The following is a 26349-nucleotide window of genomic DNA, read 5'->3' on the forward strand; positions in this document are numbered from 1 at the left end:
AATCGTTTACTTGTGTTGAGTGGACCTAACTAATAATGCTAAGATTCTGGTGGACAAGTGGGAGACAGGAACTGTATGGGACAGAGAGAGAGAGACCTGTTTAGAGGAGAAGGTGGTGTTAGTGCTTAGATCTCACTTCTGGGTAAGGATCAACACAGGATCAACCCAAAGAGGAACACAGCAAGGCACACAGTCATCAAATTGACAAAAACAAAGGATAAGGAGAAAATATTAAAATTAGCAGTAGAAAAGCAACAAAAAACATACAAGGGAACTCCCATAAGGCCATCAGTTGATTTTTCAGCAGAAACTCTACAGGCCAGAAGGGAGTGGCACAACATAGATAAAGTGATGAAAGGGGGAAACTTACAACCAATAATACTCTATCCAGCAAGGCTCTCGTTCAGACTTGATGGAGAAATCAAAAGCTTCACAGATAAACAAAAGCTAAAAGATTTCAGCACCACCAAACCAGCTTTACAAAAAATGTTAAAGGATCTTCTCTAGTCACCAAACCATAAGAAAAGAGAACAAAAAGAAGAAAGGGGAAAAAAAAGACAGACCACCTACAAAAGATTTCTTTGGCTGTTTGGGGTCTTTTGTGGTTCCTTATAAATTTTGGGATTGTTTGTTCTAGTTCTGTGAGGAATGTCATGAATATTTTAATGGGATTGTGTTGGATCTGTGGATTGCTTTAGGCAGTGTGGCCATTTTGATAGTGTTGATTATTCTAATCCAAGAGCACAAGAAATCTTTCCATTTCTTTGTGTCATTTCAGTTTTGGAGTATAGGTAACCTCCTTGGTAAAGTTTATTTCTAGGTATTTTGTTGTTTTTGATGTAATAGAACTGTCTTAGCCAGTTAAAAATTTCTGGTTTTTGAAGTAAAAAAAAAAAAAAGTGAATGAAGGGCTGCAAATGGCAAAATATCCTTCTTTTTATGGGTGAGTTGTATTCCATTTTATGTGTGTGTGTGTATGTGTGTATAAAATATATACACACATACACACACTGCATCTTTATTATCTATTCAACTATTGATGTGCACAACTTAGAATGCTTTGTTATCTTGGCAATAACAAATAATATTGCTGTTAATAGCAGGGTGTATGTATCTTTCTGAATTAATTCTTATTCTGTGGTTGCCTTTATTCCTTTGATAACTATGGAAGTTTAAAAAGCTAAAGCTCTAAATGTTCTTAGAAACAATGAACAGTACATATAGGTAAATTTTCAAAATATATGTGCAATAAAAAAAAAAGATCTATCAAGCCATGAGAGACAAGGAAGAAACTTAAAAGACATATTACTAAATGAAAAAAGCCAGTCTGAGGATAGGGACTGATTTCCGAGCAAAGCAGCAAGATGGAAGCGGGATTCTTCCACTGAACAAGTGCAGAATAGGATAATCGGTTCAGCAACAAATAGAAGCTCCTGAAGCAGCTGAAATTTGCAGAATGCCTAGAAAAAAAGGTAGATATGAGCAAAATAAATTTGGAGGTTATAAAGCCTTGGATAACAAAACGAGTAACAGAAATCCTTGGGTTCGAAGGTGATGTTGTGATTGAGTTTATATTCAACCAGCTGGAAGTGAAGAATCCAGACTCCAAAACGATGCAAATCAACCTGACTGGGTTTTTGAATGGAAAAAATGCTAGAGAATTTATGGGAGATCTGTGGCCCTTGCTCTTAAGCGCACAAGAAAACATCACTGGAATCCCTTCTGCTTTCCTAGAACTGAAGAAAGAACAAATAAAGCAGAGACATATTGAACAAGAAAAGTTGGCATCTATGAAAAAGCAAGATGTGGACAAGGATAAGAAGAATAAAGAAGAGAAAGAAAGCAGCAGAGAAAAAAGGGAGCGGTCTCAGAATCCAAGAAGACACAAATCCAGATCTCCTTCCCCTAGAAGACGATCTTCCCCTGTCACGAGAGAGAGAAAGCACAGTCATTCTCGATCTCCTCATCACAGAACCAAGAGCTGGAGTCTATCCCCTCCTCCAAAGAAAAAGGAAAAAAACTCCAGAGCTCCCAGAACCATCAGTGAAAGTAAAAGAAACTTCAGTACAAGAGGCCACTTCTACTAGTGACATTCTGAAAGTTCCCAAGCCTGAATCTGTACCACAGCCTAAAGAACCCTCTCCAGAGAAAAATTCCAAAAAAGAAAAGGAAAAGGAGAAGACCAGGCCAAGATCTCAGTCACGTTGCAAGTCAAGATCCCGGACACGTTCTCGTTCTCCTTCTCATACTCGACCTAGATGGCGCCATAGATTCCGATCAAGATCACATTCACCTAGAAGGAGGCCAAGCCCAAGAAGCCGGCAATTTCCTCAAAGAACTCCACCAAAACGAATGCCTCCTCCACCAAGGCATAGAAGGAGTAGGTCTCCAGTGAGACAAAGGCAACATTCATCAGCATCCTTGCCTGGGAGTAGCGCATCTTCATCTTCATCGTGTTCCCGGTCACCGCCAAAGCCTCCAAAAAGGACATCCAGCCCCCCTCAAAAAACTCGTAGGTTATCTCCTTCAGCAAGTCCTCCGAGGCGAAGGCATAGGCCATCACCTCCAGCAGCTCCACCGCCAAAAGCTTGTCATTCCCCAACACCCCAGCAGTCCAACCATACAAGGAAAAGTCGTGTTTCTGTTTCTCCAGGGAGAACTTCAGGTAAAGTGGCAAAACATAAAGGTACTGAGAAAAGAGCCCCCTTCACCAGCACCCAAGCCTAGAAAAGTAGAGTTATCTGAATCAGAAGATAAAAGTGGCAAAATGGCTGCAGCCGATTCTGTGCAGCACAGATGCCAGAACCAGCAGTCTTCATCTGATTCTGGCTCCCCCTCTTCCTCAGAAGGTGAGTGACTCAAAAGGTCCCATGTGAAGAACGGTGAGGTAGGCAGGCAGCGGAGACATTCCCCTTTCCAGAGTGCCTCTCCATCACCTGAAAAACGCCAGAAAGAGACTTCTCCTTGTGGTAGACAGAGAAGTCCCTCCCCACCACCCGTCAGAAGGCGACGTTCTCCTTCTCCTGCTCCTCCTCCTTGACAACACAGGTCGCCCACACCACCACCGCAACGAAGGACTCCTTCACCTCCCCCCACGTCGGCGCTCACCTTCCCCAAGAAGATACTCTCCTCCAAAGCAGAGGAGATACTCTCCTTCTCCACCTCCAAAGAGAAGAACGGCTTCACCCTCTCCTCCTCAATGAAGGGCATCACTGTCTCCACCACCAAAGCGTCGGGTCTCCCACTCGCCATCTCCCAAACAAAGGAGCTCCCCAGTCACCAAGAGACTTTCACCTTCATTGTCTTCAAAGCATAGGAAGGGGTCTTACCCAAGCCCGTCTACCCAGCAGGCCCGGTCGCCGCAACCAAACAAATGCCATTCACCCTCACCACAGCCTCGAGCACCTCAGACCTCCTCAAGTCCTCCACCTGTTCGAAGAGGAGCATCGTCATTACCCCAAAGAAGGCAGTCCCCATCTCCAAGTTCTAGGCCCATTAGGAGAGTCTGCAGGACTCCAGAACCCAAAAAGATAGAAAAAGCTGCCTCACCAAGCCTTCAGTCAGTAGGGAGGGTCTCATCTTCCCTATCTGACTCAGGATTTCCTGAGCCAGCAGCTAAAAACCCCTAGCACTTCCATCCCCTATCCAGTCTCAGTCACCCTCTACCAACTGGTCACCAGCGGTACCGGTCAAAAAGGTTAAAAGCCCAACACCAAGTCCATCACCGGCAAGGAATTCAGACCCAGAAGGACGTGAAAAGAAAAAGAAGGACAAGAAATACAAAAAGGATAAGAAGCACAAGAAGTACAAAAAACACAAGAAGGAGAAAGCTGTGGCCCCTGCAGCCACCGCTGCTCCCACAACCGCGTTGGCACAGGAGGAACCGGAGGCAGAGCCGGAGCCCAAGAAGAAGACTGAAAGTGAGGCTGAAGATAACCTTGAAGGCTTAGAAAAACACCTGTGGGAAAAGGCCCTGAAATCAATGTGGAAGGCTCAAGTGTCCCCACAGTCCTAGGTGGAAATGTTTGTTATGATGTAAATTTTATTTGGTTTGTATGCAATTCAATTTCAAAATTGCTAAAATGTGTTTGAGCTTCAGACTAGAACATTTGTCGTAATAATTGCTACGTTGAACTTCACCATGTAAAAAAAGGGCATGGATTTACATTGCAAAAGGTGCCCACAGTGTATTAGTGACATTCTTTCATTGACAGCTGACATAAATTCATTTAGCGTGAACTATATTAAGTCCCCCCCCAAAATCTCCTTTTAAAAAAGGGGGTTTAAATATTGTTGTCATTCATATAGCTCCTTTAAATGCCCCTGGCTATTCCCAGAGGTTTTTCTATCTTCCTTCTTTTTACCTTTTCTTTCTTTTTTTTTTTTTCTCTCATTTGAGTCCTAGCACCCGCTTAAGTTATGATGCTTCCAACCTTGTATGGTTTGCAAGCTTGCCCAGAAATAAGACCACTGTTGAACTACCACAAAAGTATAAATGAATATTTTAATGCCACAATCTTTCCTGTTGCCTGTGGAGTCTCTGCTGAAATGTATCAGGATTCGAGCTCTAGGATGAAACAGAAAATGAAAGCATGTTGTTTGCCAGGACGCTGTGGGTTATATTCATGTGTAACAACTTGATTTGGAACACTGGAATTTCATTCTTTTCTGTTGTGGTTTTTGTTTAAGGCAATTAACTAGTCCCAGGAAAGATCCTTCAATTATATAAAATTTTGTTTAATGTAATGTCATGGCTCCATTCATAATTTTGTCTTGTTCTTCCAACTGGTATACACAGCTTTCAGAGCTCTTGTATTTGGAAGGCTGGAAGGGCCCAGACTTGAAATAGTGTCTTGTTTTCACTGTTTTATTTTTGATTTTTTTAAACTAAAGCTATATAAAGCTTGTGGATTAAACAGAATAAATTTCTAAATTAAAAAAAAAAAAAAGCCAGTCTGAAAAGGCTACAAACTGTACGATTCCAACCAAATGACATTCTGGAAAAGGCACAGCTACAGAAACAATAAAAAGATCGTGGGAAGAGGGAGGGAGGAATAGATGGAGCACAAGGGATTTTTAGGGCAATGAAATTATTCTGTGTGATACTATAGTGGCTACATGTCATTATGCATTTGTCAAAGCTCACAGAATGTACAACATAAAGAGTGAACCATAATGTAAACTATGAACTTTGGTTGATAATAATGTGCCCATGTTGGTTTATCGATTGTACCAAATATGCCACACTGATGAAGGATGTTGAGGGTAGGGGAGTATGTATGTGTGGGTGGGGAGGGCTGTGTGTGAACAGTCTGTATTGTCTGCTCAATTCTGCTGTGAACCTGAAACTGCTCTGAAAGATAAAAGTCTATTTGAAAAAAAAAGAAGAAAATGGATTAATTTGTGATATAATCTTACAAGAACGAATTATTCAGCCCTACAAACAGAATGAATGGCATATCTAATTAAAAACATGTATCTTTAAAAATATTACTTAGAGCAAAAGAGACAGACATCAAAGTGTACAGTGTAATTTATTTCATTTTTATCAAGCTCAGCCACTATCAAACTGATGGATGCATGTTGTCAGAGTGTGCATTTCAGTTGAAATGTGACAGAGGTGTATATTCTGTGTTAATGGATATGATTCAAATATATGGTTCATACATTGACTTTTTGGATACTGTTGAGGGTTAGGAATTTGAAAAATTTGTGAAATCAATAACTTAACATTGATACATTTCACTATATTTTTTACTGTATATAGATATAAACACAAAAAGAAAGAGGTAAGAAAAATTACCATTGGACAGTAATGGAGAGAATGACATTTTGGTTACAACCCTGCCCTCTGACACAGCCCCTCCCCCACACACAGGGTAACTGACCAATTCGGGATGTTAGTTGCTGGCTGGGTTCCAGGTGAAATGTTGGGGTGTCCCCTGCGGCTTCTTGTGGCTGGTGGCTCCATGGTAACTGGGCAGAGCCCTGGGTGGGTCAGTGCCACGGAGGGGCTGCTGTCCTCCATGGAGCTTGGCTTTGTGCTGATCCTGAGGGAGCTGAGTGCGGTCCTGGTGTCGCTGCTCCCCTATAGCCTGTCTTCTCAGTTCATGTTCCAGAGCTTCCAGTGGGAGGCAGTGTTGAGTCTCCCTGTCCTCACCTCATTGGTGGGTATCTTATTTACCTGCAGACTTACTCAGTCTGTTAGAAGTCACCTTTATCAAAGATATGAAAAGCAGCTGGCAGAAAGACTGGCTGCCCAGGTCGAAAAGAAGTGCCACCTCATCGACCAGCTTCATGTGGCTAAACAGAAGTATGCCAGGATGGAGACAACTTTAAAGAATGCCAGGTTAGCGAAGGAGCCAGTAAATAAACCCAGCCTTGCTAACGCTTACAGAAGGTTGATGACGGTCAACCTGAGTTCAAGGAAGGAAATCAATTTTCTCATTCAAGAACTGAAGAAAGAGAGATCCCTGCAGTCTATTCAAGAAGAGATGGTGGAGATGCTGAAAGTGCTCAAGTTCCCAGAGGAGGTCATGAGAATCAGCACATCACAAGGGGCTTTTACAAACGAGCCAGGGGACCAAGCACCAAATCCTGATGGTCCCTTTCCCAGGAGTGGGCCCTCGTGTTAAAGCCGTGCTGTTCCCTTCCCTCCACTCAGGCCTCCCAAGCTGCCAGGATGCACTCACTCACTCGGTCAGATCTCCAGCTGAGCTGCACTCAGGCCAGTGGATGGAGCGCAGTCTCCTCCTTTGGACCAGAGCTCCTCCCAACTTTACCACTTTACCAACGAGCACAGCAGTGAACTTCATGGTCAACTTCTCTATCTAAAATGTATTGGAATTCCCAGAAAACACCTTGTGGGACTTTCTCAATATTCACAGAATGCTTGGATTCTCTCTAATTAGCAGGGAAAGAAATGTATTTAAGAGACTGATCTTTTACTCAGTTTGAACCTTCATTAAACCATATTTCTCAAGACAGTAACTATTATACATCAATCATATAAGAACTGTATATATAGTTTACTGTATACAAATATTGCATTATAATTTGATAATATATGTAGTTTATCAGTATAGACTTTTAGTTGGCCATAGCATTTTTTCTAGAGTTAAAATCTTAAAAGTCATAAGTTTAAGCTAAACAAATGTTTATGCCTGAGTTTTGTATTTTAAAAAAAGGCAATGTCTTTTGAGATGGTAATAGAGTATACTTGTAAAAAGTTTTTATTGAATAGCTATATTCTGTTGTAACAATAGATATATTTAAAAATAAATTTGATAAATTTCAAAAAACTATGTGAGGTAATGGGTGTTAACTAAATTTACTGTTATAAACATTTCAAAATATATCAAATCATTATGTTGTATATCTTAAACTTATTCAATTTGGTATGTCAATTATATCTCAATAAAAATAGAATAAATAAAAGCTCTAAAATGAAAAGAATAGAAGTTGGATATTGTGGAGATAAAATGAGACAAAGTACCTAAAAGCTATGGCTGTACCTGCCACATAGTAAGAAATACTCAACAAATGTTAGTTACTTTTTGAACAAAGGTGGTGCTGAGGACAACAGAATAAATCACTGCTTAACAGGGATGAAAAAATATAATCATAAACAATATTAAAGGCAAAATATTATCAATGTTTTAAAACCACCATAAATTAAGTACCAAAGAAAAAGTAATTGTAACTGGAAAGGGAGGGGAGATAAATCAAAGAAGACTTCCTGGTAAAGGTGGCATTTGAATTGGGTCACTTATTCAAGATCCTTTAAATGTGGATCAAGACTACAACTTTTCCTAGATTGAAAGGCAAAACAAAACTCCCTTTCATGAAAATTTGCAATCCTTCTCTTCAATAGACAGTGAACATCTGTCATGCTTCCTTGTTTCCAAGTATCAGAAAGATTCGGATAAATATAAAGTCTGATTTGGGAAATCATCTTAGACTTTCTTCTTTCCTTTCTTCCTTGCGGTTTCTGATTTTGCTCCTGCTCATTTTTTACTACCTTGTGTAAATTTTACGCTTGTATTTTTATTATAATAAGCTGCTGCTGGTATATGTTTTAAAGAAATAAAATATATCTTTTATCTTTCTCCTAGTCTTCCTTTAGTCTTTTATTTTAGTAACTTGCTCAAGAATAGAGAAAGATATTACTCATTATTTTGTGGCTTATACAGAACTTGATAGAAAGGGCAGTGAGAATGATCCCATCAGGTCAGTACCCTACACTGTGGCTTCAGTAATTAAAAGTACTAGGTGCTAATTTTCAGGTTAGATTCAATTAGCAACATTTTTCACTTTAACAAAAAAGAAACTCAGCATAACTGAAAGGCAGGTCACCCTTACTCAGCTGAACAGCAATTTTAAATTAAATGGCATGTTTTTAGGTTGGGGGAGGTACCAGCAGTTCTCTAAAAGAAAGATTTTTTTCAAGTCAAGCCAATGAAGTGATCTCACATATTCTAACCACAAAACAACCTGGTCTCTTCAAATAAGGGAAAACTCTAGCTCTCTTTTCTATAGGAAAGTAGGGGAGAAATCAAGGACTTACAGAAGACTGGGTGATAAGTGAGAACTCAAATGTTTTGGTTAAAATATCCAGAACAAATACCAATTTCAGAATTCTTCTAAGGGGCATAATTAAATTAATTTTACATCATCTAAGTAAAATAAGTAAGCCTGTAACATATAGATACTAAACCAGTTGTCAGTTGATAGAAAAGCAGTTCACATAAAAACATTATCAGCAAAACAAGAACCCAAGAGACTTATTTGTATGAATTGGCCATTTCAGCTCTGAATTATTAATTTCATTATTGTCACTGATGTAATGCCCTTTCATGAAACCTAAAGGAAAATGTCTAAGAGGTTTTCTAAAACTAAAGTGGCCAACCTGCTAATTATATCCATTAATAATTGTTAAAAGAGTGGCAAAATAATACATCCTTGTCAAAACTAAACTGTCATTCAGAACAAGAAGTGAAGAACCGCAGAGAAAGCTTCCTGTTTATTAAAACACAACATGTTTACTGCATGACACGAAATTGTTCTCTGGTAAAAAGAAAAAGATTGGAAAACAGTTCACTGGTGACTTGTGGCTTAATTTTTCAGAACTTTTGGTAAAAAGTCACACATCTTTCTAACATAACTTGAGATTTACAGTAATATAGTATCGTGTCCATTTCATAGTTCACTTTTACTAATACTTGTTTATACACATAAATACAAAATAATGGGAGAAATCATGAATATGACTATTTCCCAAAGATAATCACTCTTCATCTTTGGTTTATCATCCCTGGTTTATTATCATCATCAGACTTTACTGTTTCACAAGCTATTTAAACTATGTTCACTAAAAAAGTGTTTTATGAACTGTTTCAGTATCAATATATCATAATTTTCCACTACTACATGAAAATCTATTGTTTAAATTTAACATAATATATTTAATAAATCTTTTTTAAAATATATTTTGGACACTTCACTGGCTGCTAGGAATATCATAGTGCAATTATATTTACATATATAACTGCTTCCTTTTGATAATTTCCCCTAAGCCAAATTTTCTATGTCAAAGAGAAAGCACCTTTTTTAAGGCTTTTGATACAATTTTCCAATTGTCCTAAAAAGGCTATAGATGTATACACCTACTAGTAATATAAGAAATTACTGACATTCCCTCATGCTCTTCAGAATCAGATACTATTACTCCTTTTTACATCTTGGTTCTTCTAACATTTATGTTTTAATTTCTGAGTAAGTCTTTTTTACTTAAAGTTTAGGATGGATCCCTATATAGAAGAGGTTCATAAAAATTCTCTCAGACCTAGTAGCTTACAGTGCAGTCATAACCATATGTTTTCTCCAAGAGTAAGCATATATAGTACCAGTCTATGTCCTTCATCATGAGCTTATCAACCTGACATTACTGCAAAGTAGTCTAACCCATTTCCGGGATATCTCACTACCCAGCACTTCACTTGCAGTTTAGATAGACCAGTAGTCAGACTTATGTTCTTCCAGGCCCCGAGGGTAAATTGCTGCTTCACTGAACTAAATGACACCTAGGTATCTGTAATTTACTTAATGGTATCCTGGTATGTCAGGAGGGCTGAAGCACTCTCCAACAGAAACTGCTGTAAAGGAAGATCTTAATCACACCTGAGATTTAGAAGAGAAGAACTTAACCTTTATGCTTAAGTATTTCTGATGTATAAATTAAACGGAAACTGGTTGCAATTATAAATGAGCATTGTGAAATATAAATTGTGAATGTCAGGGCTGAATACTACTTTAAATCAACCATGAATATTTCCATACCTCTAAAGGGTCTGTATTAGCAAAAATCTTTCTCTTCCCATGATTAGTGGTTATCAGGCAAAGGTATTTACCTTGATTCTGTAACTCTACAATAACAAAAAGCCCTGCCAGATTTTTGTGATAAAGAAAATAGGAAATGGAAAGCATGCCCTTTAAATACCAACTCCTAATTGCAAAGATGTGAATATGTAAACCTAATTACATACCTTTAAGGATTAGCTATTAATTGAATCTGCCTTGATATAAATTGCACAATCAATTCTTTTATTAGAAGTCATCATCACTTTCCATTTTGGCATTTGGTAATAAATGACAAAATATCACAGCTTCTCCCTTGCTCTGAGATTTGCCAAGATGACATTACAGCTCGCACAGATTAAATATCTTTGTCCTGAACTCTAGAGCCATCAGAATATGTGCTAGTACTTTACTTGAAAAGAATGAAAGTGATCATATTAATATGACCTCTTAATCACTGAGCATTTAAATAGACTCAGGACCACACATCCTAACTGGTTGGCAGGCAGTAAGAAATAATCCGATAGCAGGGGACAGACAGGTTCTTTCATACACAATTTACAGAATGCTTTTGGAGACCGGCACATCTTTGCTTCTGCCTCACTGATACCACACAAGCATGTGAGACTTCTTGGCATCCTTCTACGTTCTCCTATACCTGCTCTTATAGTGATTTGTTGATACCAACTGTGATGGTTAATTTTATGTGTCACCTTGACTGGGCTAAGCAATGCTCAGGTAGCTGGTAAAATACTATTTGTGGGTGGGTCTTTAAAAGTGTTTCTGAAAGAGATAAGCAGTTGAATTGGTGAACTGAAGAAAGCAGATGGCCCTCCTCAATGTGAGTGGGCATCATCCAAGCTATCGAGGACCCAAAGAGAATAAAAAAGGAGGAGGAAGAACAAATTCACTTTCTCTTTTTTTGAGCTAGAACATCCATCTCCTCCTGCCCTCAGACATTGGCACTCCTGATTCTCAGTCCCTGGGACTTACTTATAGCACCAGCTTTCCTGTTTCTCCAGTTTGCAAACAGCAGGTTGTGGGACTTCTTGGCTTCCATAATCACACGAGCCAAATTCCTATAAAAATTTGCTCTCTAAGATAAATAGATTAATAGACATAGAGATATAGATATACTATTGATATACAGATAGAGAGAGGATAGATATAGATATACATCCTATGGTTCTGTTTTTCTGGAAAACCCTATCCTAATACACCAACTTCCAGTTCAACATAATATACTCTACCTTTCAGATAGAAGAGAACACTTATCATACATAGTCATTCTGTGGTGGAAGGTGTAGCAGAAGATGCAAAAATGAACAAGAATACCTGGGTCTTGACAGATCTGAATTTGAACTGTAGTGTTGAAATCTACTAGCTGTGTGACCCAGAAAGCTACTTCGCCCCTCTAGCTTCCTGTTCTGCTCTATGAAGTCAGATAACAACCACACCACACAATGGGATGGTTAAATAAGATAGTTTATGTAAAATGTTTCAGGAACAGAAAAAGTGTGCTAGGGACACCTCCACCTTTGTTATCTTCATAGAACTTTGATCTGAGGGAGGTGGGATGCTGGAGGAAAAAGCTAGGAAATAAGACACATTCTTAAGTACAATATGATTGCAATTTAACTCAAATTACACTCCGATGTGCAAAAGAAAATAAAGATTCTTTGTTTTCTCTAACTGATGATCCCCACAAGTCTCCCACCCATCAGGGTCATGGAAAAATGGAATATTAAAAGCTAAACTTGATAATTGAGAGTGTACCAATTCCTTCACGTTTAATTTGTCTCTTTGGATGACTTAGTCTCTTTCAAGTAGATGCTCCAACTTTACATGCACTTCATCGCCTCACTGTGGTATTGGGGTGGGGCTCACATGACTTCATGGTGGTGGAGAGGAGGTGGTTGCCTCAGATCCTTCCCTGTCCTTCATCACAGCTGGTTGCTGTTTCCGAGTACTGGTCTACCCTGCCTCCGAGATCACTGAGACACAATTAGACCCTTCTGGCCATCTGAGCATTGTGGTGGCACCTACTCACTTTTAGAGTCCTTATTCCTATCATTTACCCCAGCCATGAAATGTCCTTACCATAGCCTCTGTTCTGACTCCAGGTCTCTGCTGGTTCAGCAAGCATTTCTTGGTCCACTAGCTCTCTCAATTGAGTGTGTGGCCTTTTTGTCCCCTTGCACTCTCTTCATATGCTGTGGGGATCCAGAAGCCTCAACTCAGGCTCACTCCCTCCACCAGTGGTGTTCTGCCCCCTCTAAGGCATGTTGTACATGTCCAATATAAAGCTTCCCCTTGAAGCTGGGAAAGAATGCCAACACCCTATTCCCACTGACTCAGCATTCACAAGCTCCTCAGGCATCTTCCTAAACCTGTTTTGGACATTATTACCCTCACCCCACCTGTGCCCCTTACCCTCCCAGGGTTCCAACCTGAGAAGGAGAAAACAAGGTGACCTAAGTCTGACCTCACTGCCCTACCCCTACTCTGTCTTTTCTCCTTCCAAAATGAGGCTAGAGGAAGCTAGCTTTTCTTGCACCATCTTGTCTGGTAGGATCTTTTTTACATCATATTCTCCTTCTTCCCTTTCTTTGGGAACTTAATGGTAGATTGGGTAAAGAGAAGAGAAGCTGATTTGCCAATAAGGGGAATTAAGTCAGAAGGTATTTAAAAAATAGTTTGCTGTACTAGTAATAATGATAAAAAAGTAAAGTGTGATAAGTGTGGTATGATAAATAGAAATGCAGTGTTCAGAAATCAGTGGTAATAGATACATTGCAAACACTACAAATACAATATCATAGGTAACTAGACATATAGAGGCCATCTCTGTCCAGCTTGGAAGATAGTATGTCCTATTTAGAAACTCCTGAGCTCTAGATGCTTATTTCCTATGCCCCTAAGCTCAAACATGCCCTAGCCCAGATCCACTTCTTCTGGTTGTATAATTTTATTGTGCTTTGGTTTACTGTGCTTCCAAGATACTGCATTTCTTAGGTTTGTGAAGGTTTGTGGCAATCTGTATTGAGCAACACTATAGGTGCCATTTTTCCAACAGCATTATTTTTTTTCCCACTTTTTTTTTTATTGAGTTATGGTCATTTTACAATGTTGTGTAAAATTCCAGCATAGAGCACAAATTTTCAGTTATACATGAACATACATACATTCATTGTCACATTTTTTTTCACTGTGAGCTACCACAAGATCTTGTATATACTGCCCTGTGCTATACAGTATAATCTTGTTTATCTACTCTACATTTTGAAATCCCAGTCTGTCCCTTCCCACCCCACAAGTTTGTATTCTATGTCTAACAGTTTGTTTCTGTTTCATATTTATGTCTTTGTTGTTGTTGTTGTTGTTTGGTTTCCACATATGAGTGAACTCATATGGTATTTTTTCCTTCTCTTTCTGGCTTACTTCACTTAGAATGACATTCTCCAGGTCCATCCATGTTGCTGCAAATGGCATTATGTTGTCGGTTTTTATGGCTGAATAGTATTCCACTGTATAAATATACCACATCTTCTTTACCCAGTCATCTGTTGATGGACATTTAGGCTGTCTCTATGTCTTGGCTATTGTAAATAGTGCTGCTATGAACATTGGGGTGCAGGTGTATTTTTGGAGTAGGGTTCCTTCTGGATATACGTCCAGGAGCGGGATTCCTGGGTCATATGGTAAATCTATTCCCAGTCTTTTGAGGAATCTCCATACTGTTTTCCACAGTGGCTGCTCCAACCTGCATTCCCACCAGCAGTGTAGGAGGATTCCCTTTTCTCCACAGCCTCTCCAGCATTTGTCATTTGTGGACTTTTGAATGATGGCCATTCTGACTGGTGTGAGGGGATACCTCATTGTAGTTTTGCTTTGCATTTCTCTGATAATTAGTGATATTGAGCATTTTTTCATATGCCTATTGATCATTTGTATTTCTTCCTTGGAGAACTGCTTGTTGAGGTCTTTTGCCCATTTTTGGATTGGGTTGTTTGGTTGTTTCTTATTAAGTCGTATGAGCTGCTTATATATTCTGGAGATCAAGCCTTTGTCAATTTCATTTGCAAAAATGTTCTCCCATTCTGCAGGTTGTCATTTTGTTTTACTTATGGTTTCCTTTGCTGTGCAGAAGCTTGTAAGTTTAATTAGGTCCTATTTGTTTATTCTTGCTTTTATTTCTATTGCTTGGGTAGACTGCCCTAGGAGAACATTTTTGAGATGTATGTGAAATAATGTTTTGCCTATATTTTCTTCTAGGAGGTTTATTTGTATCTTGTCTTATGTTTAAGTCTTTGATCCATTTTGAGTTTATTTTTGTGTGTGGTGTAAGGGAGTGCTTTAGCTTCACTGATTTACATGCTGCCAACAGCATTATTTTTTTAATTAGGATATGTACATTTTTTAGAAATGCTATCACACACTTAATAGACTACAGTATAGTGTAGACATAACTTTTATATGCACTGGGAAATCAAAAAATTTGTGACTCGCCCTATTGTGACATTCATATTATTGCAATGGTCTGGAACCAAACCCCTCAATATCTCTGAGGTATGCCTGTAGTTGTAAACAATCTTATCCTGTCCCAATCTGCTTCTACTTCCAGTCAGGGTCTCCATTCCCTAGAGTTGCCCTGCAATTCCACTTCAGGAAAGAGTATCTCTTGTATGCCAACTCAGATCTTACAGTAGGTAACAACCAAGTATCTGATTACAGACATCAACAGCTTTTTTTCTGTCCATAACATTCTTGACTCTGTCCCCTTTTCTCTTTATCCAGCTATCTTCCACTTCCAATAGATGTCTGTGTTCCCCTTTACATCTATTAAAATTGAATTTGTAATCATTTTCTCTACAATTAGATAAAGGTTGATATTGCTTTGATAAGGCAAAACCAACAACAGCTACAATAATTTACCACCTACTCCTTCATTCAACAAATATTTATTAGGAGCCTACTCTATGCCAGGCACTGTTTTAGGCAGTTAACAATATCCTAACCCTCCTGGAACTTACTTTCTAGTGAAGCAGATCAATGACTGACTGACTGACTGATAAATGATTAGACAGTGGTAAGCACCATAAAAAAAAAAAAAAAAAAAAGGTCGAGAAGAAAGAGTGACAGGGTCAAGGTGGAGGTGTTGTCTGGTTTTGTACAGAGTGGTCTTCGAAGACCTTTCTGATAGGGTACATTGAGTAGACACCTGTAAAAGGTAAGAGAATAAGTCATGTGGTTATCCTAGGGTACTATATGCCAGAGAATAAGAAGTTGCCAAGACCCTGAGGAAGAACAGGTTTTGTATATTCTAGAAATAGAGAGGATATCAATATATCTAGAGCAAGTGGAAGAAGCAGGAAGAGTAGAAGGAAATACAGTCAGAGAGGCAACTAGAGGGAAATCATGTAGGTTCTCATAGGCTATGGTAAGGATGTTATTTCAAGTTATACGTCCATTTGGAAAGTTTTAAGCAGATTTAACTTAGATTTTTAAAAAAACTATTCTAGTTTTTGAGTTAAAAATAGACAACCAAGAAGCTAACAGTGTAAACAAAAAGACAAATAAGAGGCAGAGCTGGAACTGTCCAGCAAGAGATAATGGTTGGGACTTATGCAGAAGCAGAGGACAGAGGTAACAGTATCGATCTGGAATGTGAAAGAGAAATCAAGATGACTTCTAAGTTTTCAGTCTGAGCTCCTAGACGAGTAAGTTGTCATTTACTAAGAGAGAAGGCTAAAAGAGAAGCAGGTTGGGAAATTCATTTTTGCAGGCATATTAGTTTAAGATAACTATTTAATATCAAATGGAGATACTGAATGGGCAGGTGGCTGATGTGCAAAGTTTAGAGGTAAAGTCAGGCCAGGATATAACTATTTGGGAGTCACACATGGCTTTTCAAGCATAACAGTACATGAGATCATCAAAGGAATGAGTTAGATATTTAGGAGTAGAGATCAGAAGTCTATGCTCAGAGGCACTGCAATATTTAGAGATCTGAAAGATGAGAAGTTAGAAGAGAACATTGAGAAATAGTATGCAGTTAGGTATAAATAAGAGAGTCTCTTACTATAAATAAAGAAGGTAGCATTATACCAAAATTTAGTAATGGTTTTCTATCATGGGTAATTTACTCTCCCTGGGCTCTGTGACAACATGCAAATGAATTAGACAATGTTACTGCTCCCCAAGTCAGTAGCACTGAAGAGATATATCAATAAGCCTTTCAAATGGTTACCCATGAGTCTTTCCTTTTAATATTTACATCCTTTGTAATCCCCCTCTCCTTGAGTATGGACTGGACCTAGTGAGTTGTTTTTAATGAATAAAATATGACAAAAGCAGTGAGATGTCACTTCTGAGATTAAGTTATAAAAGAATGCGACTTTTATCTTGCTAACTTTCTCTCTTTAGCTCTTACATGCTTTCCCTGATGAAGAGGGCCACTTGGCAAAGAACTGAAGGTGACCTCTAGCCAACTAGCCAGTGAGGAAATAAGACCCTCAGTCCAACAGCCCTTGAGTAAACAATTCTTTCAACAACTATGTGAGTGAACTTGAAAGGAGATCCTTTCCCAGCTGAACTTTCAGATGAGACCACAGATTCTAGGTCAACACTTGATTGCAGTCTATGAGAGACTATGAAGCAGAGGCCCCAACTAAGCCATAACTAGATTCCTGATCCACAGAAACTATGAAATAATAAATGTTTTAAGCACCAAATTTTGGGTAATTTGTTACTCAGCAACAGATGACAAACACATTATGGAAAATAAGATAGTACAGAAATCACTACAGTACAAATCAGCATTTATCGAGACTTCCTTCCTCCATCCCTATTTCAGGTATCTAAGAAAAACAGTCATAGTAATCTTAGTATGAATTATATTGCCATTGAGTCAACTTTTCTCTGGTATAGCTGCAGTATGAGTCTTATCTAAAATTGAATACTGTATAAGTGAAAAATTGTGCTCTACACTGGAATTTGACACAACATTGTAAAATGACTATAACTCAATTAAAAATGTTTAAAAAAATAAAATGAAATTGAATACTGAAAACAATCAGTGAATAAGTCAGAAAAAAAATTTTTAGATAAAAAGACTTTCCTGACACCTCTGAATTAACATTGCAGAAGATAGCCAAAGACTCTGGCCCTAGTTTAAACACTTTAAATCATCTCATTTGTTTTGAAACTCCTCTCTTCTCTCTTGCAGACTTCTCAGCTATTTCATCCCCACCTTGGTGACATAACTGTAATTTAAGCTTCTTTCAAAACCCATTATGATTTCCACTTCACTGCCCTTGAATGCTGTTGAATTAAGATACCAGCATAATTAATGGGCCATCTTGCTAACACTATTTCTTCTTCACATCACAGAGGAAATGTCAAGTCACATTTCTTTTGGGAATCAAGACTACTAATAGAATCCACTGTCATTTATAAATTAGTTAAGGAATAACAAAGAGGCAGACATACAGAAATAGTTAAAATTATTTGTTCACATAATAGTCTTCTAAATAGTTTCCTTTAAATAAATATTTTAGGGGACTGTAATGGTTAATTTTATGTGTCAACTTGACTGGGCTAAGGGGTGCCTAAATAGCTGGGCAGGTATCTCCAGAAGAGATTAGCATTCTAATTAGTAGATTGGGCACCATTCAATCTGCTGAGGACCTGAATAGGACAAAAAAGTGGAAGAAGGGTGAATCTGGTTTTTCGCTTGAGCTGGGACATTCACCATCTCCTGCCCTTGGACACTGGCACTCCAGATTCTCAGGTCCTCAGACTCAGACTAAGACTTATACCATGGGCTGCCCTGGCTCCCAGGCCTTCAGACTTGAACTGAATTATATCACTGGCTTTCCTCTTTCTCCAATCTGCAGATGGCAGATCATGGGACTTCTTGGAAGACTGTGGTTATGTTTCTATGGAGAACACTGGCTAATATTTCTTGTTCCCCTAAAACAGTAGACTGCTTAAATGAAAATCAATCACTCACTAGAAATGACCACCGAAATTCTGGATAAAATATAACCAAAAATTATCTTAAGCACATAGCTGAATGCATGACAAACTCCCTCTCCCACACCCTTGGTTAAAACAAGAGGGAATGTAAATCCAGAGTGGAAGGGTAGCAGGTTGTTCAGTTTCAGGGAAATTTTATTCTAGGCAAGTGTTACTCCTGGAATTACACTGAGAGATGAGGGCAGAAGTGATACTGTGCCTGAATATAGGCCCCAGAGACTGGGGGCTGAGGTTTTAAAGCTCTGGAGGGAGCAAGCCATATATACTAGTTTCCTGTGGCTGTTGTGACAAATAACCACAAACTTGGTAGCTTACAACAACAGAAATTTATTCTCTCACAATTCTGAAGGCTAGAAGCCTGAAATCAAGGTGTCAGCAGGGCCACACTGCATTCCCTTAGGAAGCTTTAGGGAGAATCTGTTTTTTGCTTCTTCCAAATTCTAGCGACTGCAGCCTTTCCTTAACGTACAGACACATCATTCCAATCTCTGCCTCCATCTTCACATCGCCTTCTCCTTTGCGTGTCAAAGTCTTCTACTTTTCTGTCTGCCTCAAATCTCCCTCTGCTTCTTTATTATAAGGACACCTGTCAATCGATTTAGAGCCTACCCAGTAATCCAGGATGCTCACCTCATCTCAAGATTCTTAACTTAACCACATCTGTGAAGACATTTTTGTCAAATAAGGTAATATTTACAAGTTCCAGGGATTAGGAATTAGATATATCTCTGTAGTCATAGTTCAGCTCCTTATACTATTGTCTTAACCTACCTGAGACAGAGATATCTGGAAAGGTATCTCTGCTTACAGAGGTCCCTCAAAGCATGAACACCTCCCCCACAAAAAAGGATTAGAAAAATTTCAACCAATAGGCCAAAAAATGACAAGAAAGTTGACTGTCTACTCCAGGCTATCAGTGGGAAAGAAATAAATGCCTTCTAAGATAAATATGAAAAATAGAAATGCCAACGGTACACCACATGTGGGTGTGATATCCAAATGTATGCTTAGCAGATGGTATGAATTTCAAGCCTAGAAGTTGACATAATTTTTCCAGAACCTATGAAAACCTTGGGTCACCACCGAAGCAAGTGTAAAATCACTCTATAAGAGCACATCTATAATTCAGAGAACACAGAAATTATTTTACTTCAGGGAAACTGGAAGAGCTAGGTTCCAGTTGCAAATGTATACCTGATCTGAGACATTATGGGCCATAGTCCCCTACTTTTATAATAAAGCCTCTACCATTTCCCCAGGAAAGGGATTCCAGGAGTACCATGATAAATTGGAAGGCTATGAGTAGAAAGATACAATTTATATACATATGTGTATGTATACACATATATACATATATATGTATCTGTGTGTATACACACACACACAAATACATAATGCATATAATAAACAAATATCCCTGCACATGTTCACTTTAGTCCAATATGTACAACTATAAAAGTTGAAATATTCTTCTGAATAACTTATCTGGTTTGGACACATTCAGACGAGATTGTTTTGTGCCACAGGAAGCAAGAAGAGCAATATAAATGTGAGCACTTGTCACCTTTAAACACCAAATGAAAAGATTTTTAATATTTAGAAACTCACTGACATTCCCCCTAGAAAGTCATCACAAAATACCCTTTAAAAAGTGAATGTGTAATGGGAATTCTGAGCTTCCTATTCACAGCTTCATGTTCATGTTTCCTTACTTTTGAAAAATCAGTAGAGGTTATGAATCATTTCTCTCAATACCCAGGAGCTTCAGATGCTTTAAAGGTGAACTGCAAAAGTTTGGGAGGGGTATTCAAGGAAGAATGTTCTTGCCATTGTGGGGAAAAAAAAAAAAAAAAAAAAAAACTACCCCATGAGTTAGATAATCACAGGCATTGTTAATTATTAAATTATTATGACCATGTTTCTTGGGACTCCACGCAGAGACCTCAGCCTTCAGAGGTGTCACAATAAACCAGTATAACTTTCAAGTAAGAGATAATGAAATAATTGTAAGCAAGGCTCTTAAACAAGGACTTTGCCCCCTTGGGCAGGAATATTTTAGAGTTTATGACTGCTACCCTTAATGTCTTCCTCTTTCTTGCTTTGTTCTCATCTTATAGTTAATGTGGCAGTGTCATAGTTAGGAAGCAAGGAAAAGTGTCGCCAACAGAAGAGTACTGAGTCACGAGAGGCACTCTGGGATGTCTCCTCCCAGAGTGAGAGGATCAGGAAGAGCATCCAAGAGAGTTTTTGCAAGATAGTACCACTTTGTTTTAGAGAGATCCCTGTCTTTCACATATTTATATTGCAATGTATTTAGAAGCATCAAACAAAGAAAGATCATATGCAGCTGATGAACTTACGGTTTTAGGGCAGAGGTTCTTAAACTTATGTAGTATGGATCAGAATCCTCTGGAGGACTTGATAAGACACAGATTGCTGGACCCATACCCAGAATGTCTTAAGTCTGTCTGGTGCAGGGCTTGATAATTTGCATTTCCAACAAGTCCCCAGAGTTTCTGATTCAGTAGGTCTGGGGTAGGGTAATAATTTGCAGTTCTTTCAAGTTCCCAAATGATGCTGATGTTGCTGATCCAAGGATCACACTCTGAGAACCACTGATTTAAAAACAAGAGACTTCTGACTAGCAGTAACTAATTCGTTAGGCTAAATATTCCATTTTCTTGGTCTCAAAAAAACCACCATTTGAATGAAGACTTCAGTGGGCTCAGGTACCAGGATACTGAAGAATAAATGTAGATATGGATTATAAAGACAATGATAATGGCAATGATGACAACAAACACTGTTATTTTATACAAGACATTTTCTCTAATCCTCACAGCAACATTTGAGGTATGTTTTTTCAGGTAAAGAAACTGAAACTCAATCTTCCTGAGCACATGACCTATATTTTTTCTATTCCACTTGACTGATAAGAAATAACAAGATTATGATCAGTGGCCCTAGCTAAACATTTTAAAAGTCAGTTTCCTACTGACAAGGTATTGATGGTTTCCCCTAGAACAACACAAAAAGAAACACCAGTATACTATACTTAATATTGACTGTTGACAGACTAAAGCAGTTTGGTACACCTGTATAAAGTTATCCTCCAATGTTGGTGGGGTTTTTTCCCCCAACTCTTCTAATTCTTTTGATTTTTATACTTCTAAAACCCCAAGCTAAGGAAGCTTCCAGATAATACTAAAGACCCAAACAATATCACAGGCTCAGTCCTGTGGCTCTGTGAAGGATTAGTCTTGTTGGGACAGAATTGATAATTAGGTCTTTATAAAATCTGTGCCCTGCTGTGTGTACTTCTGTCTGAGTCAGTTATAAGTGCCATGCTTGTCTCTACTGGAAGCAGCATCTGCACGTTTGGGAAGTGAGGTGAAGTCAGCTCTTAAAAAAAAAAAAAGTTCTCAAAGCCTAAAGTTTTTTCTTTCTTCTCATTTATGCTCATGGGCAAGAACAATCAGAATTACTGAACTCAGCCCAATTATGGTTGACTTAAGACAGATGTCTTTCTGCAGTGCTAATCAATAGAGATAGATGCACTGTCAGCCCAGGATGGGGCAGTTGGACACATTCTGAAGAAAATACCTTGGCATAACTCACACATGGTGCAGTGCGGGGAAGGTAGGAAGGAACAAAGAAAGTGCAAGAGATACATGTAATAGAGCCCCTGTTTGATTGGAAATGCTCTTACTAGCCTGGGTTAACGTTTTGGGGTATTCTTTAAGAAGTGGCCAGTACTATAATGAAGCACCGTCTTTTGGTAGATGAAAGAAAACAACATGAGAGCAGAAACACTCTCCATTGTGAATTAACGTATTCAACTGAGGGGGAAATATCACCTCCAACTAGGGCAACTTCAAACTGTAAGTAAGAGTAGCTCTCCATGCTGTAGGCTGAGTGACATCTGGTGCCTGTCCTGGAATCCAAACAAGTCATCAGTAAGACACTTTGCGCACACACTCCACACTCTGTGAGAATATTGCCTGATACCCAGAGTAGGGCAAGAGGCCAGATTTTGATGCTTGCCCCTTACTCAAACTTAAAGAGGATGCTATTCCTCCTCCAAAAAAAGGTGTAGTATGCCCTTTTCTCTTTAAGTAGCACACCAAATAAAGGCCTTCACATTTCAAATAGTTATTGATCCAGCTGATTTATGAATAAAAGGAGATAAAGGCAAATTATTAGATAGGTCTTCCTCCTGCTGCTTATGATTTGATAGAAAATGCTCTTTCATTCTAAGCCAAAACAGCTCAAGCCTGCCCTCTAGGGCCACACTCTTCCTCCACGAGAAAAAGATACCAGTTCCCTCTGAGCCCCCATCACACTAGAGCTCCAGTCAGAAAATGGAGACTGCTCCCTATGCACCCCCCTTCCTCCCTGGTGAACAAGTCAAGGGCAAAGGGACACTTTTTAGATGAAGCTGAGTCCCGTTTCCTAGGGAAATTTTCAGACTTGCAACTTAAGGGACACTGTTAACCTGCTGAGGAAAATTACACAGGACTAGGAGTCACTAGGGCACTTGGGTTCTAGGGGCAGCTCTGCCACACGCTATTTACTGTAAACTAATTTATACTAAGCCTGCTTTGAAAAGGATTTGAGGCAGCAGCCAGTAACTCATGTGTCTCAGGCAATGCTTTTCAGCTCTCTGGACCTCAGGCTCCTTATCAGCCCATGTGACCAGCTGGAGCACACTATGCTGTAAGGCATTTCCAATATTAAATATCTCTGATCATTTATCAGCATCACCAATGGTGATTTTTTAGATACTCAGCAATTTATAATTTAATTTTCACACACATTGTACCTCTGATGACACTTACAACAATTCTAGGTAGCAGGCAGGACAGGAGAGAAAAAAGATCATCAAAAAGGTCAATAACAAGGTATTATTATTTGTTCTGGTCTAAAATGTTTTAGTGTCTCATCCAGGTTTACCACTGTATGAATCCATGAAACACAGAGGAAGTTATTCAGCGTTAAGTCAACCTCTGACCCAGTCCTTGCCTTGGTAACTCACCTAGTACAAAACTCCCAATTTCTACAGACCTGAGGACCACTCTTTGCTATCACCAAGACAACAGCCATTATTACATCTCTCCGGGACAGACCTCCCATTGAGTCTGTGACTTATCCCTGTCATCATAATCTCCTGATAACCAATTTGTGCCTTTTAGGAAAGGATTCTTCCAGTTATCTACCTCTCTGAATTCCCCTCCAAGTATCTATGCTATACTTTCTAAGTACCTGCCCCTCCACACCTGATCTCCAGGCTACCATTCAAAGCCAGTTGTTCCTCTTTTCTACTCCTTTTCCACCACTGAAGTATCATTTTCCTTTCTTTTATAGCCTGTGAGCTTGGCAGAGTTGGCAAAGGTCTGCCATGCTGTCTCCATGGCAAATATGAAACCAGCAAGTCTACATATGAGCTGGCCCATGGAACCCATGTAACAAAGGGTAGAACTGACATTAAAAAATGTTCCTATCTGGTGACTAAACCTTCAGAGACTTCAGAGTGTTCCAGAGAGATCCGAGGCCTCTTCCTTCACCAATTTCTCCATTTTTCCAACAAAAGAATGTGAGTAAGGTATCTAGAGGTAAGTCAGACTGTTCTAGCATAGGTAAAAGAGGAAAGAAAAAAACAGGGTAACCAAGCCTTAGGCCCTTCCCCTATCACAATGTTGTCCCAAAATCCTGGAGTTTTGGACCCACTGACTCCCACCCCAGGAGTTTTCTGATGTTTATAAAAATAAGGCAAACGTTGGGACTCTGGGTTATTGAAATATTCTTTGCCAGCATTTTAGACCTCTGAGGAAGCTCCAAATTTACAAACAGGCCCACTCTTGGATTTCCTTTACTTACCTACACACACACACACACACACCACTGACAGCTTTTAATCAACCCCACAATACAAACCACCATCATATGGCTTGTGCATCTGCAGCCATATCCAGCCACATCCTGCAAGAAGACTGGGAATTGCTGGGATGTCAGAGTCTAACTCGTTCTGGCCAGACCAGCTCTTTCTCACCTCCAGCATCTCAGGTATTCTTTGAACATCTCCCAACCAAGGACTTAAGTTGATACCAAGGCCTCAGAGTTCATTTACAACCTGAGAATAAAACCTTGTACTAACATTTCCATGGTCTAACTCTGCTTACATTCTGAGTGCCCAGCCACATGGTTACAACGACCCTTTTCATTCCTACCTCCCTAACAACTGCCTCTTCTCAGAAAACCTAGTCAAAGCCAAATCACAGTTTTCGTGGTCTATGGGAGCACTTTGGAACCAGATACTAGTTCTTCACCCCACATGACCCACACATACATTTCCACACTGTTGGCATATTTCTAAAACTCGTTCTAACTTGCTACTTCCTGCCTCAGACACTGTCAGAATCCTGTACGATAAGCCCAGCCACCTCAACCTGCTATCTAAGTCTGTGATCTTCCCAAACCAATCTCATCTACCACCCAGTGCTCTGCTGCTTCCCAAACTCCTGAGCCTTGGTTATCACAGTTTCCTGGGAATAAGCTACTCTTTCCTCAGTTCTACTTGTCAAAGCTTCCTACTGTGAAGTCTCAGCTCAAGTGCCTTGTCCTCTAGGAAACTTCCCATAACTGCCTTCCCTGTCATCTACCACTCAGTTTCTACAGAATTAATACCCTCCTCTGTTGTTTACCCACACCACTTTACCTGTATCACTTCTAAATCTCTTATCACCTGCTGCCACACTGTAATTACTTGAGAACCTGCTGTGTCACTGGATTTGATGATGGAAGGGTTGAAGTTTGCATTTTCGATGGGTTCTAGGACCATGCCTTACACATGGTCCACGTTAATATACATCTGCTGTTAATCTATTCTGTCCTGGATCCTATTTCCACATGATGAGCCTTACTTTTCCTCACATTAATGAGTTCTTGAAGAAATGGGCAACATTATTTCAAAAACAGAGGGGAGTTGGGTGCTCTTTTCATTTTATTAGATCTTGCCAAGAAACCATTGTCATGAATGGCTTCAAAGAAAGCGTTGATGGAGATAGCTTAGCATCCAAATATTATTAATTTTCTAGTCCAACCTCTAATACAGAAATTTCATTTCATTACCCCTTGATATTCTCAATGATTGGACACACTACCTTATGCTGCTACTTTAGAAAGTGAAACTGTGAGTGACCTGAACAATTTTCCTTCAATGGAGGCAAAGGGTAAAAGTGGTTCCTCTCTGAACAGTTAGCCTGAGAATAATTTATGGCAGTTAATTAAATCCAAGCCTGATATTTTCTATTTTTAAAGGGGCAACCAATTATTTACTCATTTATTTCTCCTGATGTGCTTAGGAGCAATTTTAAGTACACTATCAAATGTCAAGCAGAGGTGAGTGGCAGTCTGGAATTAAAGCAGCCACTCTGTGCCTTGGGCTCAGCTTCTCTTGGTTGGCTGAGCACCATGACTTAGAAATGAAACTCTGTTACGCTTTAATGCTCTACACTTTTTTTAGATTTCATTTTAGTAATTTTATTGACATGTCAAGGTAGACAAAGTTGTCAAAGGTGGTATCAAATGGCCAAATAAATCAAAGCTTGATCTACCCTCATTTCCCATTACTTTACTGTCTATTTCTAACACAGCCAGGATGCATTTACAAATCCCTGATGCTTTGCAAATGTCAGATGGACTTTCAGTTTCTCCTTGAAGATTCTTTCTATCAAATTATGGAGTATACGCCTATGTTATTTTATATCTAGGAGTCTGGTCTTTCAACATTAGCCTGTAATGAAATTCATTCAGTAGTTTGTCTTAGTTTTTCATGCAGTTGTGTATGGAAATTTTATAATGTTTAAAAATGTGGCTGACCTGGAAATGGAAAATTTCCACTCCTACCATCATGGCAGACATTGCTAATTAATTACAGTCCTTTTATTAGACAGT

At 39.1% G+C, this 26349-nt stretch overlaps 1 pseudogene; it reads left to right on the forward strand.

Moving 5' to 3' along the window:
• Nucleotides 1-1415: 1415 nt before the first annotated feature.
• LOC105093868 (serine/arginine repetitive matrix protein 1-like) lies at nucleotides 1416-4244 on the forward strand (annotated as a pseudogene).
• The last annotated feature ends 22105 nt before the right edge of the window (nucleotides 4245-26349 follow it).

The sequence above is a fragment of the Camelus dromedarius genome, chromosome 8 (genome assembly GCF_036321535.1).
Source record: "Camelus dromedarius isolate mCamDro1 chromosome 8, mCamDro1.pat, whole genome shotgun sequence".
Classification (NCBI taxonomy): Eukaryota; Metazoa; Chordata; class Mammalia; order Artiodactyla; family Camelidae; genus Camelus; species Camelus dromedarius.